Raw genomic sequence first — 22810 nt, forward strand, 5'->3', positions numbered from 1 at the left:
GGAGAACTTATCCTTTGTAAGCTGACGGACGATTTTCAAGGTCGTGTTCATAGTCACTTCTCAAAAAGCTCGTTACTTCAGGGAGGCCGAACATGCGGTTTACGATGCGATTAAAGCGGGTTTGAAGACGCTTCAAAGAGGGGTAGCGTGATCCAAAATTCAATAGTTTAACTTCGGAGATCCTCAAGGGGTTGCAATGCCTTGTCGCCGTCTAAAATATATCATGCGAGAGAAAATTTAGTGCAGGTTTTGCAAATTTAGAGGTAGGTCGTTACCGACATCATAAAGTGTAGTCACAGAATCATGTCTGTGCTTTATGTATTTTGCATGCAGTGGCAAATTTTTGTAATTCCTCGCCAAGGTGTATTTCGGTAGTTCAAGTGTTCTCTGTATCTACTTCTCACGCATTTAATTTTTTTAAATTAATTTTTATTGTTATTTTTTGTTGCAGGTCAGTAAACTGTCATTCTATTGGATGCTACCACTTCTGCTCCAGTTTTGTAACGAAGGTACTATTGCTACTTATTTATTCATTTTGGCCCTTTTGAATGGAATGTGCGCATTGATTTACCGTGACCCGTGAGCCATAGAAGTGAGAGTTTACGTCTTTTTACTGGTCGTTTTTTATACCTATTTAGGGTATTTTTTTCCGTCTTCCTTTTGCCATGCCTTGAAATCTGAAAGCAGACTACATTCATTGGCGTATCCATGGTAAGCGCTGAAAATTTTGAGAATCGTGTCGTTGACAGTGGTCGGAAACAGTGCGGCTTGGCGTGCTTTGCGATGTTTCGATCGATCTGCCACTGATCGATATTGCTCCATTTGGAGCCATGGTAAAGAATCGATCATTAAGGCGTCCGCTGCGAACATCTTGTTTATCGATTGCTTTCCATAGGTTTAAATGGCAGATCATTCGATAAGTTGCAAAGCACGCCACGCTTCTGGCCAAGGAGCGCTTTTAAGCGACGAATCGTCGCTCCTCTGACGCAAGGGCGTACTCGATACCCGCATGAGCCCTAGAAGGCATGGCTTTATATGTAAAACATGACTCACCTAGGAATCTAGGTATGCCTTTACGTCAGAGGGGCGACAAAATATGCGATGTACCTACCATTTGTACAGTTTGCGGTAAGCGCAGAAAAGAAGTGATGGAAAAATCGACCTTGTAGCGTACCAGCGAACGATAATTAATAAGACCGAGTCTTTCATCCTTCGTAAAATAGTTGATTATCCTTCATAGAAATGGACCACTAGACAAGGTACGAATTTAAACAGTCTGATACACACTGGAATAAAAACACATTGGATCTAGAGTCCAGACTCTTAAAAACATTGACAAGAAAAAGTACTCTTGATTCAATCAGACTCTAGCTTAAATCAAGAACCAAGCCTCTTAATTTAAGCGGATTTCGTTTTGATTCAAGCAAAAATCCGATTGAATCAAGAGTATTTTTTCTTGTCAATGTTTTCAAGAGTCCGGACTCTAGATCCAATGTGCTTTTTTTCCAGTGCATGTTTATTCGCCAGAATTTCACGTAGAACATGATTCTTGCATCAAAAATTACTGAAATCAACTCCTTACTAAGATATTAGCGTTTTAATTGTACATTGGTCACGGTAAATTTGAATTGCCCGGTCACAAAAAACACAATACTCTGTGTGAGTCAAATCGCACACTACAACGGTTTTGGCAGACTTCTCAATCAAACATTGTTCCTTTCCCACCCTTTATCGTTTGAAGTGTGAACAATTTGCAATAGCTGAGCCAAAGCGGCAAGATTGAGGCTCCCAGATTTTCATGTCGCAGAGATCGTTATGGCGAAGTTTAAGTGTGCGATTTGACTTACGTAGACTATTGTGTTTTCATGAGCGGGAGGTATGAATTCACGCGTCAAGAAACATTTAATATCTTCGTGAGAAGACAATTTCAGTAATTTTCGTTGCACGAATTGTGTTCTACGTTAAATTTTGAATATAAAACATGTATTAGAATGCTTAACCTCGTACCTTCTCTAGTGGTCCATTGTTCGGATTATTGCTCACCATTGCAAGGATACTAGCGAGTCTCTGCGTCTCCGGTACAAGTCTTTTAGCAATTTGGCATCACGTGCGTTTTGGAGAGAGAGAGAGAGTGAACGAGGTTAACGCACCTTCAGTATTTCGTATTGGCACACAAATAGTCGCATTAGAGAGTTGGTGTCGGAGAAGTCAGTGCGCCTTCAATTTGTGTGCAGGCAACATGGACATCCCAAGGACACGAATAGTTGCATCCAGGAGTTATCATTGAGGCGCCTCCGTGTGCGCGCAATATTATCTTTTTAACGGAACTATTCGCGTTTAAAGATTTTATTAGCTGTATTCAGTTATGATCTTCTCAGCTTCACCGAAGTTGATGTTTTCGGTGAAAGTTGGGGAATTTTACCTCGAAAGTTTATGGACATCCTAAAGTCTCATACTGAACGCATTGCGTGTTTCTCTCTTTTCAAGAAAGCGTGAGATATATGTTTATTGCTCCCGAGCCCGTGACAAGATATACAATAATAACAGTTTAAACAGCGGGTAACAAGGCTAATTTTCACATTAATACCACCAAAAAGTTTCGGCTGACAACTCAGCTTTCCTCTGTTGGATACAAACAGTAAACAATTCTTAAAATCTAAAAACTTAGTACTGGAGATGTTGCATGTGTGAGGAATTTGTGATTTGACTGTTGATTCTGACTTAAAAGTGCGCGAGAAACACGATGGTGCCATTGGTTTTCTCTGAAATCATCTCCCAAGCTCAAAAAAAGCTCTCAAGTTGAGGCCTAAATGGAGGGGATATCCCACGCTATCCTGAGAGTCCACCTCTACATCAAGACAAACTCTCCATGCAAAGATAGGGAGCAAATACATTAGCAGTGATTCCGTATTTTCAGTTGTGGAATCCCCAAATAAAGTGGCAGCCCTGTCAATGTATTTGCTCCCTATCTTTGCATGGAGAGTTTGTCTTGATGTAGAAGTGGACTCTCGGGATAGCGTGGGATATCCCCTCCATTCTGGCCTCAACTCGAGAGCTTTTTTTGAGCTTGGGAGTTGATTTCAGAGAAAACCAGTGGCACCATCGTGTTTCTCGCGAGCTTTGACATAAGAATCAACAGTCAAATTGCAAATTCCTCACACATGCAACATCTCCCTTGGCTGTATCTTTCAATGCGAGAAAGATGTTGTTATCCAATATCCAAGTACATTTTTCAAGAAAGCTCTATCGCGGCAACATCGCCTCTCGACTTTTCACTTTGATGCGTACCCCATCGTTCTCGAATCATTTACCTTCGCAGCACCGCTGCCCCCAACGGCCCCCACCCCATCCCCCATCATTTCTTCCCAGATAACATCCACAATACATTTCCTTATCTCTCTTCGTTTCCCATCTCGGCGCTGTTCAATAAGTCGAGGACCCTTATTTTATTTTCTTATCCGTCCGGTCATCACTACGAGTGGCTGCTTCCCCGACCTCATTTCCGATTTGATTTTCTCCACCCCCGCGCCCCTCCCTCGCAGGGTGCTGTCGGCTCCCAGCTCTTCCGGTATGCGCCTTTGGATTGATAGATAGGATTGAGTTGATGTTTTCATTTTCGTGTAATTTGATTTACTTTATTTCGTTCCCCGATGCCCCTGATGGATTGAGTTCAATCCTCAGCGCTAAAATCTAAGAACCTGGCACCGCTTTATCGTATTCGTAGTGTTCCTTCCCTCTCCTCACCATCAACCCTTCTCTCCGCCCCACAGTGGATCGAGTCAATAGGGCACTGAAAAAAAAAATCTCGGTGTATTTACTAAGGAAAGGGTAAAATTACCAAGAATTCAGGGTTCTATTTGATCCAAGTTTTTTCTTGGTAAAATTACCATTTATGGAATTGGTAATTTTACCGAGAAATCTTGGTAAAATTATTGAACTTTCTCGGTAATTTTACGGGAACTTGGTAAAAACGCCAATATTTATTATCGACTGTGGTAGAATTACCGAGATAAAATGGCAAAGTAACCGGGAATTGATTACCAATAAAAGTGGTATTCTCACCTGAAAAAAACAGTAAAAATACCGGTTTTTAGGTAAGCTTACCAGTCTGTCTTGGTAAAATTACCAATAATTGGTAAAAAAGTGAGATGGTAAAGGTACCAACGGACCTTGGTAAAAACGCCGAGAATTTTTTTTTCAGTGGGGAGGTCGGACAAAATTTGGAAACTTTAAAAGCTTATAACTCCGTTCATACAAAATTTTGAGGTTTTAAAAATGGTTCCATTGGTTTCCTCGTGGAATTTTCTTCTAGAGGCATCCCTTAAACTTTAAAATTTGACGAATTTAACATCCAAATTTGCAGTTTCAGTTCAAATTGCACGTCAGACCTTTCTAATTGACTTGATCCACTGTGCGCCTGTCTCATGAAAGTGCATGGCTACCACTCTGAAAGTCATGACAGAGAATGTGAAATATGACGTTTGACCAAGCAACTTAACCGAATTCAATTAATTTTCTTCATTTAATAGGGCACATTTCCACCCTTTGGTCTATACTGCCGTGCTAAGGAAGAGCGCAGTATGAACCTTCAGTCGTTGCCAAGTTTCCTTAGATAAAACACGAATTTCCTGGTCAACTTATGAAAATTTTTCTCCCAATTTTTCGATAATTATGTTCGCAATGGAGATGTTGCATGTGTGAGGCATTTGCGATTTGACTGTTGATTCTTACGTAAAAGTTTGCGAGGAACACGATGGTGCCATTGATTTTCTCTGAAATCAACTCCCAAGCTCAAAAAAAGCTCTCAAGTTGAGGCCAAAATGAAGGGGATATCCCACGCTATCTCGAGAGTCCACCTCTACATCAAGACAAACCCTCCATGCAAAGATAGGGAGCAAATACATTGACAGGGCTGCCACTTTATTTATGGACTCCAAAACTGAAAACACGGCATCACTGCTAATGTATTTGCTCCCTATCTTTGCATGGAGAGTTTGTCTTGGTGTAGATGTTGACTCTCAGGATAGCGTGGGATATCCCCTCCATTTTGGCCTCAACTTGAGAGCTTTTTTTGAGCTTTGGAGTCGATTTCAGAGAAAACCAGTGACACCATCGTGTTTCTTACGAACTTTTACCAAAGAATCAACAGTCAAATCGCAAATTCCTCACACATATGCAACATCTCCATTCACCGGAAACGGTACCAAAATCAACACAAATATTGTGTTGGTTTGTGTTTTTCTTCGTCCATTAACCAAAAGTAACCAAAGAACACAAATATTTGTATCAGTGCAATGCTGGGTCTAAACACTAATTTATCTTACGCAGAAGTTTTTCCCCCAGAATTTCCGTCGTAGTATTCGTTTTTCTCGTGAAATTCTGAAGATAAATCAACCCGATTAATGTTTTAATTCATACTTTGTCGCGGAGATCATTCTGCAGTTTAAAAAAAATCCACTTCTGCATGACCTAAAATAAAACGGTTTATTTCCCCCGCCTCTTGATTGTTCTACGCTGTTTTACAGTTTCCGTTAAATTCATTTTCAAAGGTGGATCGTTTCTGAAGTGAACTATTCAACTGACCCACTTCACCCGTCCATTCTCGCTGCAGCTACATAGTTCTCGTAACAAGGGCGTTCTATTATTTTTTCATACCGAAAGTTAGTATTTCTGAGAGTTGCTCTCCCCGGGCGAACAACTAGAAGTGCGCTTTTCCAACCAGCGCAACTGGAGCATTCCAGACTTAATTGTGCTTTCCATGATATGCAGGTAGTTGTCAAATTTCTTTGATAAACCAGCATCATTCCATAGAGCTCAATGCAAATGGATACAGAAATGCCCTGGTTTTACTGTCCAGTGAAAAATGTCCGTTTCGATAATGTCCGCTTGAAAGTCCCAGTCATATTTAAGTAGAGGAAAAATCATATATGAGGACTTAACTGTAACAATAGTGGATGTGAAAAATTACCTTTCCGAAACACATTAAGAAAACTATTTTGGCATCAAGTAAATTTTGAGAAAATACTTGAGATGTGATCTTCAGGATCTGTACATTATGCCAGAGCCAAACATAACAAATTTTTGTGTGAACAAAACAGTTTTTTAAGCGTGTTTCGAAAAGGTAATTTTTCACATCCGCTATTGTTACAGATAAGTCCTCATTTATTGCCAGTGATGGTCTCACATCACTGTACATCACTGGCAATGTATGTATAATTTTTCTTCTATTTAACTAATAGGTGAAAAATGCAATCTCTCAATTAATCATATTTGTCCACCGTATAAACATGGTAATAATCACACAATTTATGAATATCCCTTGAAGAATGAAGAGTCCCATCATGTAAAAAGAGAACCGATTGTGAGAAGGGTGTCTCCAAGTGCGGAGTTTCGGAAAGTCCGGGAATAGTACAGGTTTTTTTTAAGGGCTGTCCGGAAGTACTGAAAAAGTGCTGCAATTCCGCAAGAAGGCCCGGAATTTTTTCCTTCATACTACGCGTGTTTTTTTTGATAAAGCCTAAAAAGTATGCAATCCCGTATGCGTTGATTCTTAGAGTAGTATTTGCCTGCAAAATCGCGATTGTGCAGTCAGTTAATCTTCAAACCCCCAATGGATTTGTTTGGCTACGCCATTTTTGTCGCAACTCGAGCGAGAATTTCAAATTTTCAAAATTTGTCGAATTTTGTCAAACGGAGGTACTGGATAGGTACTGAATTTTTCGTTGGAGGAGACACTTAATTTCTTGGGACTGTACTGAAAAATCCTTATTTTTGGCCAGCCTGTCTCAGTAGACACTCTGGTACCTCACTGATCAGACTATTTGGGTGCTGGTGGTATTTTTGTCCAGCGTACCACACCCCCTCGATGGACCACTAAAGACAAGATGCAACTTTAAGCATTTTGACAATTGTTTTCTCATCAACATTTCTGATACACTGGAAAAAAAAACTCATTGGATCTAGAGTCCAGACTCTTAAAAACATGGACAAGAAAGAATACTCTGTTGGAGATATGCAATAATTAATCTGACAACGCAGCAAAGGGACCATCCCTCCTGCACTTGTGCCCTTGAGATTTTTTACGACTTTTGGGGCTATGCGCTTCCCACGCAGCTGCGACTGCGCGGACCAGATGACCAACCCCTCATCTTGCCTTTGTCTTTAGTCAGTCCAGATCCTTCTCTGTAGCTTAACGCCGTGTTCGTCTCAGTGCTGTAAAACTGAATAAATTCTATTTCGGAATTAAATCATATCTTATTAATATCATAACCTTAATTTCTTCAGGTTATGGGCCGCAGCTTACGTGATACGCGCAAATATCCGCGATCGTGACCGCGTATACGGAAAACAAGCAAAGTGTTCATTTAAACTTGTGAAAATTAAACGTGTGTGATGAAAACGCGTAAGTGTACGAAAATGGACATAAACGTGTGTGATGAAAACGCGTGAGTGTACGTAAATGGATTCTGCACGGAATACGCGCGAAGACTTTTTATTTTCAGTCGACGGAAAATACAGTGTGTGAAAATTCTATTGCGCGCTGTGACATTCGAACCTGATATTTTGTGTGTAGTCGATAATTTAATATTGAAACAAAGTTGAACATAAAAATAACGGTTATGATTGTTTGCGCTGAATCATGCTTATTTGCGCCAAGAGCTACTTAAACCGCATTCATGGTTCGTAGTTTGAATGATACCTATCTCTGATTAGAAGATAGTGAAAAAGCTCAACTTCTGCTCGGATTGAGGAGCGTCCAGATAAATCAGCACCAGAAAATTAGTTGTGCAAAACTTTCTTTGAGTTTGCTGATCACAGTGAGCGGACACAAATATACTTGGTGAAGGATAACACGCATTCCTATCGCAATGCCCACAAAAATTGAGAAGACACAAAGTACTGGATGAACATGTTTCATGGAGTCTGGTTTCAATGGAATTGTGGAAGACGTTTGGTTCTGCTATGATGTACCCTATGACCTGTTATCAATACCGAAATTTGGAAAGCTGGTCATGAAGAACCCACTCATCAGGAGTCAACGTTAAAAGGGAAGTACCGTTACCTTTTGTGGTAAGCTTTTTCAGAACTTAATATATCGATAACAGTGGCGAGGCGTGAATGATCGATTGTCGAAGTTCCCTCATTTGAGACTATGGTAAAGAATCGATTATTAAATTGTTCGTTGCGAACACCCCGTCTGTCGATCTTTTTCAGTACCTTTAAATGGCAGATCAGTCGATACATCGCAAAGTACGCCACGCTACTGATCGATAAGAAATGATTGGTAAATATTCCTAACTTGAGTTGACAGTTAAAATCGATGAGATGAATATGAAATATGGTTTGAAAGTTTAAGCCATACAAAGAAATGAGTGAACAAAGTTTACTGAGTTGAAAGTTCATAGAATATGTGAGTATATTGGTCTTAAAAGGTGTTGTATCAAACGATAATTTATGCGAGTAGTATCAATAGTAAAAATTGCCATTTCTAGAAAATTTAAAGATGAAAGTTACGTCAGTATAAACCTCCATTAAGAATGCACTCTAATATTGCTGATCCACGTAAGAAATCAAAACGATTTCGTTCTTTTCATACATGATTAGTATGCACACAATGGTGTGACTTTTAAAGATAGAACATAAATGAGAAGTATTTGTCTTATGTTCGAAAAATTATACTGCGAGAATCTCAGCACTTTTTGATTTAGAAATTTTTCATTTATACTGTGACAATGATAGAAATAAAAAATTTCGAACAATTTAAACAGTTTTGTGTCGAGCAAGGTATCACGTCATAAGTCACCGAAATTTCACGAACCCCGCAGAAAAATGGCATCACCTAACGAATGGTGAAAGAGCTTGTGCAATGTTCATTGAAGTAGAATTATACGAGGCATTTTAGGGGTAAAGCTGTTTCAACGGAAACGCACCAAATCATAAGTACCCTAACAACAAAAGCCTTAGAATAAATTAAAACTTCAAATGAGTAATGGCACTTTAAATAAACCAAGGATGGATTTCCTATGCGTTTTTAGCTCTTCTGTAAGAATCTGAGATGAAACCAGGAGATGAAAATCCTGGAAAGCCATTCTGGTCTGTTTGATTTTTGAGCAGGCATAAAGCGTGGGAAGTGGAAGATGAAAATTTGCAAGAGTCGAAATGTAATAGTCGGTAAGACAAAATTACATAACATCGAGATGCGTGGTGCATTTCGAGTGACCGATAAAAAATCAAGTGGAAACTGATACGACTAAATTGGTGTCAAAATCAGGAATCTCCAAACTTGATAAAAATGAAATTAACTCTGAAGACTCAGAAAAGGTAAATTCTGAGGATAAAAAACCAGAAAAAATAAATTCTGGGGAGGAGTTAAAATTAAAGGTCAGGTGTGACTCAAAAGCAAATGAATGGTGCAAAGTGAATAAAACGGAGACAAACTCTGTGCGAGACGTGAGTAAAGCTGAGCTCAGGCAAAACAGTATGAAATTCTGTGATAAGCTTAAATGAAATAGAGAGCAATTCTATGATAAGCTTAACTTTAGAAAACTGTAATTAATAATATCATATACACAGTACTTAAAGCAAACAGTATATGATGAAATTGAAATGAAAATACTGAAATAAGATTGAAGTGAAACGTGAGAGATTGGATCAGGCAACAGGAAAGTGCAAATGGAAATGAGGATAAAACTGACGAGGTAAATTTTAATATTTATCTTTGTGAAGCCCAAATTTTGAACTTGCAATATTTACGAAAAGTTTCGACGAAAGTAGAAAGAAAACCGAGGAAACAACAATTTAACAGGCTCAATTCATTTATAAACTATAACTTTTGTACTTTGATACATGCCAAGGCATAACGACAGAAGTATTGTCGAGTGAAATTAATTTATGTTTTTAACATTGGCGAATAAAGGAATTTTGCAAAAATATTTGAAATGAGATGAATAGTACGAGTTTTTAGTCTCAAAGGACAAAGATGAAACCTACCCTCTCGATTACCAGTTTTTTTTGCCTCTCTAAATTCATTTTAGCGTTTGCAGCTAATTAAGAGTAAGAGAGAGAGACTTCATATTTTACACAGATTAGTTTACAATCGAATTATTTTGAATGCAAAAATTGCGTTGATTGGCTACTATTTGAAAGTAGAAACTAACAATTTGAGAAGATAAATTCAAAATTTTGAGAAAGTTACTAGAATTTGAGAGGAGAGACTTCAATTTCGAGAGGAGAGATTATATTTGAAGGAGCGAAATTGAGAGGAGAAAAATTAGTATTTGAAGAAGAGAAATTGAGAAGTGAAGAATGAGAATCTCTGACAGAGTTCGATTTGAAAAAAATCGGAGATTACATGTGTTAATTGAAAAATACACTTCAAAGGTTTGAAGCAAAGTGTAAGAAACTGATCTGAAACAATTGCAGTCAAATTTTTCCCTTTGAAAGATGCAACAATTATTTTGAAAATTGTGTCTGGTACGAGAATAACTTTGAAGTACTTCAGTAAATAAGACTCTCATGCGATAGATCGTCTGATTTAAATTAAAGGTAAACTTTTTGGTATGAGAAATGAGACAAATTATTATTAAATAATTAAGCTCAAACAAGGAAAAGTAAGCAACGAAATGGTATGATAAGCTTAACTATACGTAGCGAGTGAAAAAGAAGTTGATGATTAGCCAGTGTATGAGAATGCGAATATTCGGTGAATAAGTACCTAAGTTGGGTGTGCGTTTAAAATTCAAACTGGAATAAAAGGCCTGATTAGAGAACTTAAGTAAATAAATTAAGTAAATGCAAGTAAGGGCGAAAAATACTTTATGAAAGGCAATAAGAATGAAAGAGAGACTAGAGGTAACGAAAGAGCTCTAGAAAATGTATTTTAGTAAATCGAGATATCTAGTCAAGAGTAGACTTATTTGATACCAAAAATCAAAGATGATAAAAATGGAAAGACATTTCGTAAGAAAAATGATTTTTGAGATACGTTGAGGTAAAAGAGAAGATATTTTTGATTGGCATCGAAGATTCAAATTGGGCAAATATTGAGAATGACAAAAAGACTTTTCGAATTGAAAGTGAGAGAAAGAGAAATTCATCTGCATTATTATTTAAAACTGCATCATATGTTGGAACACAGAGAATCTGAAATCTGTGACGGCTTCTTTGGTGGAGGCAGAATAAATGCAGGTAAAGCAGTTATAGATTCTCTCTGGTCAAAAGTGATTTTTGTCAATACCAAAGCGAGTGCGACGAAGCCCATTGCATCTTACGAGGATTGCATACATAAATTTAAGAATCTAGTTTGCCACATGATATCAAAATATGAACCCACATTATACGTGGTGAGAGCACGTCAAAATAAGGTCATTGATTCCGTATATGTGTTTACAGGAAATTTACTGGCCGATATGATGATCCAGCTGTTACCAGTCTAGGAGTTCAATCAGTCGAGTTTTTGGACTTGGAGTAGAACTCATAGTAACAGCAAGTACACGATCTGGTGGAGGTTTTCCTGGGTTTCCCTTCATCCATGCAGCACCGAATGGTGGATCGTAAGCATCACCCCAGAGTTGGCACTTGAGGACGATTGCAGCACGGCATCGCAGTTCAACAGAGCAACATAGTCAAATCAAGCAAGAATCAGATTAATTCTTGAGGGGGCGTGTTGGAGATATGCAATAATTAATCTGACAACGCAGCAAAGGGACCATCCCTCCTGCACTTGTGCCCTTGAGATTTTTTACGACTTTTGGGGCTATGCGCTTCCCACGCAGCTGCGACTGCGCGGACCAGATGACCAACCCCTCATCTTGCCTTTGTCTTTAGTCAGTCCAGATCCTTCTCTGTAGCTTAACGCCGTGTTCGTCTCAGTGCTGTAAAACTGAATAAATTCTATTTCGGAATTAAATCATATCTTATTAATATCATAACCTTAATTTCTTCATACTCTTGATTCAATCGGATTTTTGCTTAAATCAAGAACCAAGCCTCTTAATTAGAGCGGATTTCCTTTTGATTTGAGCTTAAATCTGATTGAATCAAGAGTTCTTTTCTTGTCAATGTTTTCAAGAGTCTGGACTCTAGATCCATTGTGGACAATGATTTTCTCCAGTGTGGTACCTCTTATCGCAAAATCTGGCAATCTCGCATCAAGCGCACTTCCCGTAAGCCCTCTCCCGCGGGTTCCCCTCCATCATCGACGAAACAGCTTAACTGCAATTCGACATAAGCCCCGTTGCGCATCCACATCCACGCCTCGCACAAAATCGACTTACGATCTTTTGCGAAGCGAACAATCCGGAGAAAATCAATCCCCGTCTATTCTCATCGCATCCGAGAGAGGCCCGACCAGACACCGTCGGAAAATTATTATTTTCGAAAGAAAAATAGTCGCTCCACTTGCAAAAAGACGTAACCGTACGTAGGGGTTGATCCCTGTCGTCCGTTCAAGTGCACGCTTTTCAGGGCTCACGCTATGGTGCGGTTACGTGGTTTTGCCAGCGGGAGGCTCAAAGGAGCGGGGTCCGAGCGTTTCGGATTTCGTGCCCTCCGTCGCGAACTTTTAATTGCTTTCCTGACACGCGTAGTTGCCAGACTTAAGAGAGTTTAGATGTCTTCGCAAGGGAGAAGGGTTTTTTTGGCGTGGATTTGGCGGCCTCGCTGTCATCATGAATTGTTTATTTTTAAGTATCTCTGTCACTTCCTCGCGTCCTTTACCGTGAGAACAGCACTTTTAGTCACAGTATTTCTCCAGGAGGAGGCTTTATGAAATGCGCCTTTCATTTGATTTTTTATTCTCTTCTAATTTATTCGCGGCTTTTTGCCGTTTCTTTTGTTAGGAACTGCGATGCCTTGAAAAATCTTTGAATATTAGGACACTGAAAAAAGTGACCTAATAGAAGCAGGGATGTTCTTGAATACTGCCAATAAGACATTTTTCTTGAATCAAGCATAAAAAAAATGCCTTTATCAATAAGAAGAGTGTTTTTTTTTTGTTTTTTTTTTTTGTAAAAGTGACCCGATAGAAGCAGAGATGTTCTTGAATACTACCAATTAGACATTTTTTCTTGAATCAAGAATAAAAAAGTGTCTTTTTCAATAAGGATATGAGTTTTGCTTTTTTTTTTTTTTTTGTAAAAATGGCCCGATAGAAGCAGAAAGGTTCTTGAATACTGCCAAATAGACATTTTCTCTTGAATCTAGCATAAAAAATGCCTCTATCGACAGGGAGAAAAGTGTTAGTTCTTTTTTTCTTGTAGAAATTTTCTTGATTATTTTTGACGCAAAAGGATTCTGCCGCTTTATGGCAAAGGGTAATTTTTTCCCGGTGAAACTTCGTTCGTGTTTTTTGGGTGAAATTTCAACGTTTTTTTAATATCATCGAATTTTGTAAAAAATCACCTCGGATTTACCTGAGAGTCTCGGAACTTCAAGTCATCTGATTTTTTCGTCTACGACAAAGTGGAAAAATCTGCCAATTTTTTTTTTTTTTTTTTTTTATCTTCAGACCCTTCATAGAATCGCGAAGTAGAATCATTCTTATGCCTTGTATTTACTTCCTCAGTGACACGAGAAAAATTTTCTGTTGAATCAATACAAATTCCAATTAATGACTCCCGGATGGAATTATTCTCGTTGAGTCAACAGAAAATCTTGTCTCTAACAGTATATATGTCACTTGAAAGAGACGTTCTGTCATTTTCTAGAAATTTCCGATTGTGGCCCTAAAAACAGTCATTAACCCCTTGGTGTAAGCCTAGCGCATCAGCAAATGAGCACTCGAAAGCCGTGCTTTGCGATATATCGATTGATCTGCCACTTGAACCTGTAGAAAAGGATCGATAAACAGAGTGTTCGCAACAAACACCTCAGTAATCGATTCTTTACCATAGCTTCAAATGGGGAAATATCGATAATCGATCGCTCACGCCTCGCCTCTGCTCCAGTGGCGTGGCGTTAATTGCGATGTATCGATTGTTCTGCCATTTCAACCTATGGTAAAGAATCGATTATTAAGGTGTTCGCTGCGAACATCCTGTTTATCGATCTTTTCCCATAGGTTTAAATGGTATAGCAATCGATTTATCGCAAAGCACGCCACGCCACTGTTCTGCTCGCAAGCACCAAGAAAAACCCCAACACGCAGTGTCAAGATCTTGAACAATCCGTCACTCCTCTGACGTAAGAACGTATCTCGCTTTCCACGTTAGCCCTGCTCTCCGTATAACTGTATGGTTTCCGGGGCTTGTAAGGAAATGGAGATACGCCCTTTTGTTAGAGGAGCGACAAATCTTCGGCGCGGAGAGAAGCCATGAATAGGGATGGTAATTAATCATCGCAACCTTTTCTTGGACCCCTCTGAACCAGTGGCGTGGCGTGCTTTGCGATATATCGATTGGTCTGCCATTTAAAACTATGGAAAAGGATCGATAAACAGGGTTTTCGCAACGAACACCTTAATAATCGATTCTTTGCCATAGCTCCAAATAGGGAAGTATCGATAGTCGATCTCACGTCTCGCTACTGCTCTGAACCCTCAGCCGCATTTTAATACGTTCTCTTTGAAACTCGTGTCGAAACTGCTCAGATTATTTTCGCACAAAGGTCTTAGTCACATGATGTGGATTCAGGAGGAGTTCAGGATAAACTTGCGCGTGGCAGTAGGAAATCCGTGCGAGAGATTAAAAATTTCGGCGAGTTCTTTTTTTCAGGGAAAAGTAAGTGAAAAATAAAACAACGGTGTTTTCTAGTATTTCTCGCTTCGCGTGAACTTTTAATTTTTTTTTTTTTTTTTTGCGGGGTGGAGAAATATTTCAGGAGTGAGGAAATCTCGAGGAGTCGAGGCAGTAGATCGCGAATCACTGCGGCAAATTAATTAAATCGTAGGATTTCGAAAAAAAGAAACATCATTTAAACGCCACAGCGCACAGCGCGACCCTTCGGCTTTCGCTGTGATGCGTCTGGTATCATCCAAAATCGAAGGAAAATCCATCCTTTTTCGCTCGCAAGCCATTCTTGTAATCTGTAGCGTTCCTCTGACTAGCTATACAGGTGCTTTATTTTCGCAATAAACTGCCGTGCTAAGGAAGAACGCCGTATCAACATTTGAGTGTTGCCAAATTCCCTTATTTTGGGAGGAAGTCAAGATAGTGGTTCGATGTATCGTTTGGTTCAAAACAGTAGAACATAACCCCACACCAAAATTTTAAGATATTAGTCAGAAAAGCTGAAAATGAGAAATTTCGTTACAATTTCACTACTTTCGGCCAATTAGTACTCATACGAATCAAAAATCTATCACAAAAAACCCCTTCCGTCAGATCACTCAATTGACTTTCGAGGCTATGTTTATGTTTTGAGCCAATCGATATCGATACAATCTCACCCGTTTGATGTATCGAATAGATCGTATTCGATACATCAAACAGGTGAGATTGTATCGATATCGATCGGTTCAAAACAAAAACATAGCCTCAAAAGTCAATTTAGAAATCGGAGGGAGCGGGTCTTTTGTAACAGATGTTTTATTCTCTTGAGTACCAAATGCCAATGTAAAGTGAAATTGTTAGGAATTTTCTCATTTTCAGCTTTTCCAACTTAAATCCTAACAGATTAGTTTGAGGTCATGCTCTATTGTTTTGAACCAAACGATACATTGAACCACTATCGAATACGGTCTATACGATCTATTCAAATGGACCAACGCCAGTTTCGCCAACTTGCGGAAAGTTGTCACTGCGCAATCTCGGAGCCCTGCCCAGTTTTGGAGCGTGAAGATTTTTCCGAGTTTGGTTTTATGAGCTTCTGCGTCGCTCCATGCAGTCTGGGGCAGATTAATGGCCTAGGCCAACAACACAGCTCTTCTGCGTAACACAGCGTAGTATGTGCAAAATTGCTGTAAGTGCAAAAGTTGTAAAATTATTACTCCAGATGTTTTGGAAGATAAATGCACTAAAAAAGCCTTTGAATATTTCATCGTGTGAGAGCGGATACGACCCATTCTCAAAAGAGCCATGTAATATTATCGTCGCACTGCCGACGTAAACGCTGTTTTTTCACGAGACCTGAAGCTTAATGGGGTGTATCGACAGAAGGGCTGAACTCAGTGGCGTGGCGTGCTTTGCAATACATCGATTGGTCTGCCCCTTAAGCGTATGGAGAAAGATCGATAAACAGGGTGTTCGCACCTCAATGGACCATATTCGATAACTAGGGGGCTACGCCCCCTGGCCGCTACGCGGCCCAACCCCCCGAAGGCGCTCCGCGCCATCAATGGGCCGCTTCGCGGCCCTATTCTTACCCTCCTATTAGTATTAGTTTTATTTTTCCCCTAAAAAAATTCGATATGAGGTATACTTAATAGAATGAAATAATTTTTGGTTTTGATGAATAAAGAAAAAAAAAATTTTTGAAGTCAAAAGGACGCGTTTTGGAATGACTGCTTGATGAAATATTACAGTAAAACAACGATCTGTTTAAATCGGATAATTATTAAGTATCTCTGGAGGCGGGGATCGAACCCACACCTTGATCAATGTGGACACTTCCGACGTCGTAGACGACTCGGCCACCGCTCGTCTTGAGGTAATCGGCGGAAATCTTGTGTAGATAAGTGTAGAGCTGATGCGCAGGCTACACACCTACTGCGCAACCTCCTCGACCACTGCGCATCCTCCCGCGCATAGCGGTAGCAGTCCCGGAGCACTCTGTAAATTCACTCACTTTAATAACGTGATTTTAAAAAAACCTGGGTCCTATTTCCAAAATCTGATTAGAGCGGGCTCATCTAGAGCCTATTACCTGTCGATTTACGCAAAAATCATGGAAATCGGCCCAGTAGAATGCTCAAACGAACTATGACAAAACACATAAATTTACATTGTTTATATGGGAGAATTCGGAACTTTACCACGTAATATAAAAAAACCTGGGCCATATTTTCAAAATCTGAAAAGAGTTGGCTTATCTAGAGACAATTGCCCGTCAATAGCCGCAAAAATCATGAAAATCGGCCCGGTAGAACGCTGGAACTAAGCGTCACCAGTTTCGCAAAATTAGGAGGTCTTGGAGCTTATAGTATAGATAGGTCGATGTATCGTTTGGTTCAAAACGATTGAATATAACCTCAAACAAATATTTAAGAATTTCAGTCGAAAAAGCTAAAAATGAGGAAATGTTTAACATTACACTTTTTATTGGCATTTGGTACTCAAAAGAATGAAAAAAAACTATCACCGAAGACCTTTTCCCTCAGATTTCTAAATTGAATTTTGCGGCTATGTTTACATGTTGAACCAATCGATATTGATACAATCTCACCTGTATGATGTATCGAATACGATCAGTAGATAAAGGTGCAACCGAGCAAATCAACAGACACTTACATGCTCTCAGTATGCGCTCCTTTGGCGGCCGAGCGTCATTTCGAAATTCGCGCGCTTATTTTGAATTTCCCGCGTATCATGCAACATTCCCGCCAATACTAGTGGCGCGCGCGGCAAAATATACAAATTCACCCGCCACTTTTCAAATAAGCGGGGAGTCCACTGGTCGCGCGCTCGCAGAACATCGGCTCCGTACCAGGCTTGCGAAGGCAACTGAAGTTTAATGGGGTATTTCGACAGAAGGGCTTAACCCAGTGGCGAGGCGTGCTTTGCAATACATCGATTGGTCTGTCCTCAAAGCGTATGGAAAAAGATCGATAAACAGTGTGTTTGCACCTCAATGGATCGTATTTGATAGTGGTTCGATGTTTCGTTTGGTTCAAAATAACAGAACATAACCTCAAACAAATATTTTAGGATTCAAGTTGGAAAAGCTGAAAATGAGAAAATTCCTAACAGTTTTACTTTTCATTGGCATTTGGTACTAAAAAGAAAAAAAAATCCATCACAAAATACTCGTTCCCTCAGAATTCTCAATTGACCTTTGAAGCAATTTTTACGTGTTGAACCAATCGATATCGGTACAATCTCACCTGTTTTATGTATCGAATACGGTCGAATCAGTTCTTTACCATAGTCTCAAATGGAGAAGTATCCATTTACACCTCGCCTTTGGCTCAACTTTAAGGGCAGTTACGACCTCACGTTATAACAGCCACGATACATGACCGTTTATAGGCTAAGGTATCTAAGTTCACAAAAAACACAGAGTCATGTTACTTATGACAGAACTGAGAGCCTCGAAGAGCTTCTTACAAAAAATGTCAGCTAAAAAGTAAAAAAAATGTCAAATCAAACCAGAATTGGTCACTACACCTTATGTTTTTTTTTTTTAATATTATAAAAGTTCAGGCGAGTAGATTATTGCGTGGTGAGATATTGCGTACTTTTGGAGCTGAGATTCTGCACATCACGCTTTTAAAAAGAACAGAGACTCGTTGGAAGTTCAAAAGCGCCGGAATGGCGTGAAAATAATAAAAGTTGAAAACATGACTGCGACCGAAATTATAACAGTAAAATAAATGAAAAATATTCGGAGTTGTTGAATGCAACAATGTAAAAGTATTTTGTGCTGGAAGTAAGTGAAAAGCGAAATTCTGCCGCAGAAGTTGATCAAAAATTTAGATTAGGAAACCAATATTTCTTGCTTCGTATAGGAACAACGTATGCACCGTTAGTTTACACACAAGTATTTTTACAGATGAGCCAAAAATTGTAGTTCCGAAAAGCAAAATGTAGTCCAAATGATCACGCCCTTACATCGTTGAGCACCGCGGGAGCCTTCACGTACAAGTCGAGTGCATGCTTCACTTGCATGCTTCTATTTAAAATTATTTGTAAAAACATGTAAATGAAGAGAAGAAAATTAGTTGGGTTTTATGTTATGTTTTATCATTTGAAATGACAATAATTCCAACAAACTGTACAAAATTTTCAAAATCACAATCGCGTCAAACACAGTGCGGCAGGCATGGTGCTAGCTCACAAAGCGCCGGACGCATAGCAGCGCCTTACAAGACCGCAGGATACTTCATGCATTGCGCGTACAGCATGGTGCGCGCTCAAGTCGTTGAGCAGTCATATTTTCTTGGTTTCAAATCCACCCAGGTGTTCACCATTTCCGAGCAGTTTGAAGTTTGATATTTTAGTCATGAAACATGTATCAGAATGCTTAAATTCGTATTTTGTCTAGTGATCCATTCTGAGAATGGGTCCACAGACGGTGCGGTGGCGCCAAAGCCGTTAGCATGTTTTCCCGTTCAAATAAGTTCGTGACCATCAAACTCACGCTGGAAGGAATTAAAGGAAGCGAGAGGGTTGTTTGTCCGCGCGAGGTTCGGAAAGAAAGCGAGGGGGTATTTTACTAATTTCAACCCTTGACGGGGAGGGGGGCACGGAGGGGCAGGGGGCGCGGACACTGCGTTGTTGAGAGGATTAATGACATGAAAAATTAAAACGAGGAGTAGAGAGCGAAAAAAGCGCGTCTCTGATTTTGAGAAGCACGATCCTCGCCCCTTCACGCCGTGCTAGTAGAGTTAAAAAACACGGATCCACGTGGGATTATCCCAACAGTTGTGTGGTTCTTCCCCAGCATGGCTTTCTCGAAAGGAATCTCGCCGCGTGTCAAGTTGTCGTTTCTCAGTCGAAAGAACGTAACTTTCATTCCAAGATTGCAATATTGTCCCAAATAAGTTAATGGAGATATTGCATGTGTGAAGAATTTGCGATTTGCCCGTTGATTATTGTGTAAAAGTTCGCGAGAAACACGATGGTTCTACTGGTTTTTTCTGACATCAACTCCCAAGCTCAAAAAAAGCTCTCAAGTTGAGGCCAAAATGGAGGAGATATCCCACCCTACCCTGAGAGTCCATGTCTACATCAAGACAAACTCTCCATGCAAAGATAGGGAGCAAATACATTAGCAGGGTTGCCGTGTTTTCAGTTTTGGAGTCCCCAAATAAAGTGGCAGCCCTGTCAATGTATTTGCTCCCTATCTTTGCATGGAGAGTTTTTCTGATGTAGGGGTGGACTCTCAGAATAGCGTGGGATATCCCCTCCATTTTCGCCTCAACTTGAGAGCTTTTTTTGAGCTTGGGAGTTGATTTGAGAGAAAGCCAGTGGCACCATCGTGTTTCTCAAGAACTTTTACTTAAGAATCAACAGCCAAATCGCAAATTCCTCACACATGCAACATCTCCATTATTTACTAGAATATGACTGTGTGCCATGTCCGCAAAAATTTTTGAAGATTTTTGCCTGAGAAAAGCGAAAAAAACTCAGCAACATTTTCAGTTTGAAAGGCCGAATAGTTTTTTTACGAAAGACTATTTGCAAGTGGAAATTTGGCCAAGTTGAAATTTAGTTACGCTTTTCCGTCCGGGGAACGACAGAGTCTGCTAAGTGGAGGAAAAACTGCGTATGAAAGTTTCGATGTTGCCGAATATTTCATGTGAACAACTATTAATTGTCTGAGCTGCTATAAAATTGCGTGAAGTTTTGGCGCTCTCTGGTAAAGTGCTAAGAAAACTTCCCGCAGGATCAACTGAATATCGCCAAACTTCTCTCGGTGAAATAGGAATTTTTTGGAGACTTTGTGATTACTTTTGTCGAGATTTTGTAGAGAATTTTACCTGTGATTTAATCCGGCATTCTTGCAAATTCTACGGCAAAATATTTATAACTTTTTTTCCCTTTTTTTTATTTGTGTCTCCAGTTATTATATTTTCTAAAAGAGCCTAAATTCCCTTTTCATCCTGATTAACAGAAGCCTTAGCAGCATCTACCCCAGTCTCAGCCCTTGTTCATTCTTCAACCCTAGTTACAGCAGGGGTTTATCTGATAATTCGATTTAAGTCAATCATGGTGACAATTAAAAAAACTGTATTTGATTGAGAAATCGGGCAACATTCGAAGGGTCATACATTGTTTTTTCCTAGCTCGGCAGGAGTAATGAGGTTCGAGAATTCCTCGCTCTTCGGAATCCGGGAAGCGTTTTTCGACCCGCGCCGTAAAACGACGTGATGCTACAGGGCTCGACGCCTCGCAGAATCAGACCGTTAATTTTTGAAAGACCCCAAGTGCCGAACATTTTTTAGCCGTGGAGTTTTTTACCGCCTGCAACGCCCAGAGTCCACGAGTTTTGAATGCTGAAGTCTTTTGTTAAATTAGGGGTTGAAATGTAATCGCGTTGGTTTAATATCCGCGTGGTAACTTTTATTCGCACTCTTCGTTGGCGGGAATTAATTTTTCAACCCTCTTGAAGCGAGCAGTCCAGAGGCGTTTTAGGACCGTTTCTGCGCTCGGGAAGATTTCGATATTGAACGAGGCTGAAGGAGTAAAAAAACCACTTTCAAACAGAATAAAATACATTGTGCAGAACTGCCCTCCCTTCCAATTCTCCTAGATAAAACGATCAATTTTCTTAAATCGCAGCCAATTCAATAATGGACCACCAGACAAGGCACGAATTTAAGCATTCTGATACATGTTTCTCAGCCAAAATTACACGTAGAACACTATTTTTGTATCAAAAATAGTGAAATAAACTCCTAACTAAGATATTAATATTATTTTACTTTGGTTACGGGAATTTCTAATTGCCCAGTTACAAGAAACGCAATTCTCTACGTGAGTCAAATCGCGCGCTGCAACGGTTTCAGCAGGCTTTTCAGTCAAGCACTGTTCATTTCCCACCCTTTATTGCACAATGTGTAAACAATTTGCTATAGCTGAGCCAAAGCGTCAAGATTGAGGTTTCCAGATTTTTATACCGCAGAAATTGTCATGATAAAGTTTAGTATGTGATTTGACTCACGTAGATTAGTGTGCTTTCATGAGCGGGAGGTTTGAATTTACGTGTCAAGAAACATTAAACATCTTAGTTAGGAGTTAAAATCAGTAATTTTTGTCGCAGTCATCGCGTTCTAAGTGAAATTTTGTTGAAGAAATATGTACCAGAATGCTTTAAAACATGCATGAATCTTACGAACAACGGACCGTAGCAATTGTGATAATTAATCAGGGTGACCACAGTCAGGGAAAACCGGGGAAATGTCAGGTAATTCTATAAAATCAAGGGAAATGATAAAAATGTCAATTGTTGGGTAGCCTTTATTCGCCGTCTAGAATGGTTCCAAGTTTTAAGCAACACATTTTGTCTAAAAACTTTTTCAATAGTGTCTTGTTAACCATCTGGCGTATTCAATTCTCAGCGATTTTCACAAAAATGTGTTGGGGGAATCAGGGAAATATCCTGGAATTTCATCCTCTAAATTCTGTGGGCACCCTGTAAATTACTCCGGATTATTTGCATTCATTCATAGACTGGCTGTCTTTTGGGCACGAACTTTCGGCTCCATCACCTAACCTCAAAATACCGACATGCCCTTACTTTCCCTGTATAGGTGCTATAACTAGATTTATAAAAATGCGTTCAAAATAATGATTAAATTCACCATGAACAGCGGATCACAAAAAATATCTGTTCTGCAGGAATCGATCATACTTTACTCTTTGCCCACGGGTCTGTGTTTTAACGATCCTCCTCGACTCAACTTCTCCCCTCTTTTTATTTTCTCCGAGGGAACGTCAGGTAGCGACGTGACTCATTTCGCTCGAAAGAAAAAGTTACACGAAAAGGCGTTAATACCTTCGCGCGGATTTCAATCTCTGGGCGATTTCATCCCGTCCCAGAATTGGATCGATACTTTTAGCGGTGCCTTATGACGAAGCTCGATTCCAATCGAGATTCGATCCGGCCGTATGTTCACGTCGAAAAGTATCGATCGGTCGAAAGCGTCGGGCCCCTTCGAGAGCCTCGGCTTAAATCATTTAATTCGGTCACGTCCGCGCGTCCCCAGATGCGA

At 39.7% G+C, this 22810-nt stretch overlaps 1 protein-coding gene across 1 annotated transcript in view; it reads left to right on the top strand.

Annotated features, from left to right (window-relative positions):
- The window catches only part of Liprin-gamma (liprin protein kazrin), a gene marked incomplete in the record, with an annotated part of 215304 nt that overhangs the window by 90577 nt on the left and 101917 nt on the right, over window positions 1-22810 (top strand).

The sequence above is a fragment of the Bemisia tabaci genome, chromosome 9, assembly GCF_918797505.1.
Source record: "Bemisia tabaci chromosome 9, PGI_BMITA_v3".
In the NCBI taxonomy this organism is placed as follows: Eukaryota; Metazoa; Arthropoda; class Insecta; order Hemiptera; family Aleyrodidae; genus Bemisia; species Bemisia tabaci.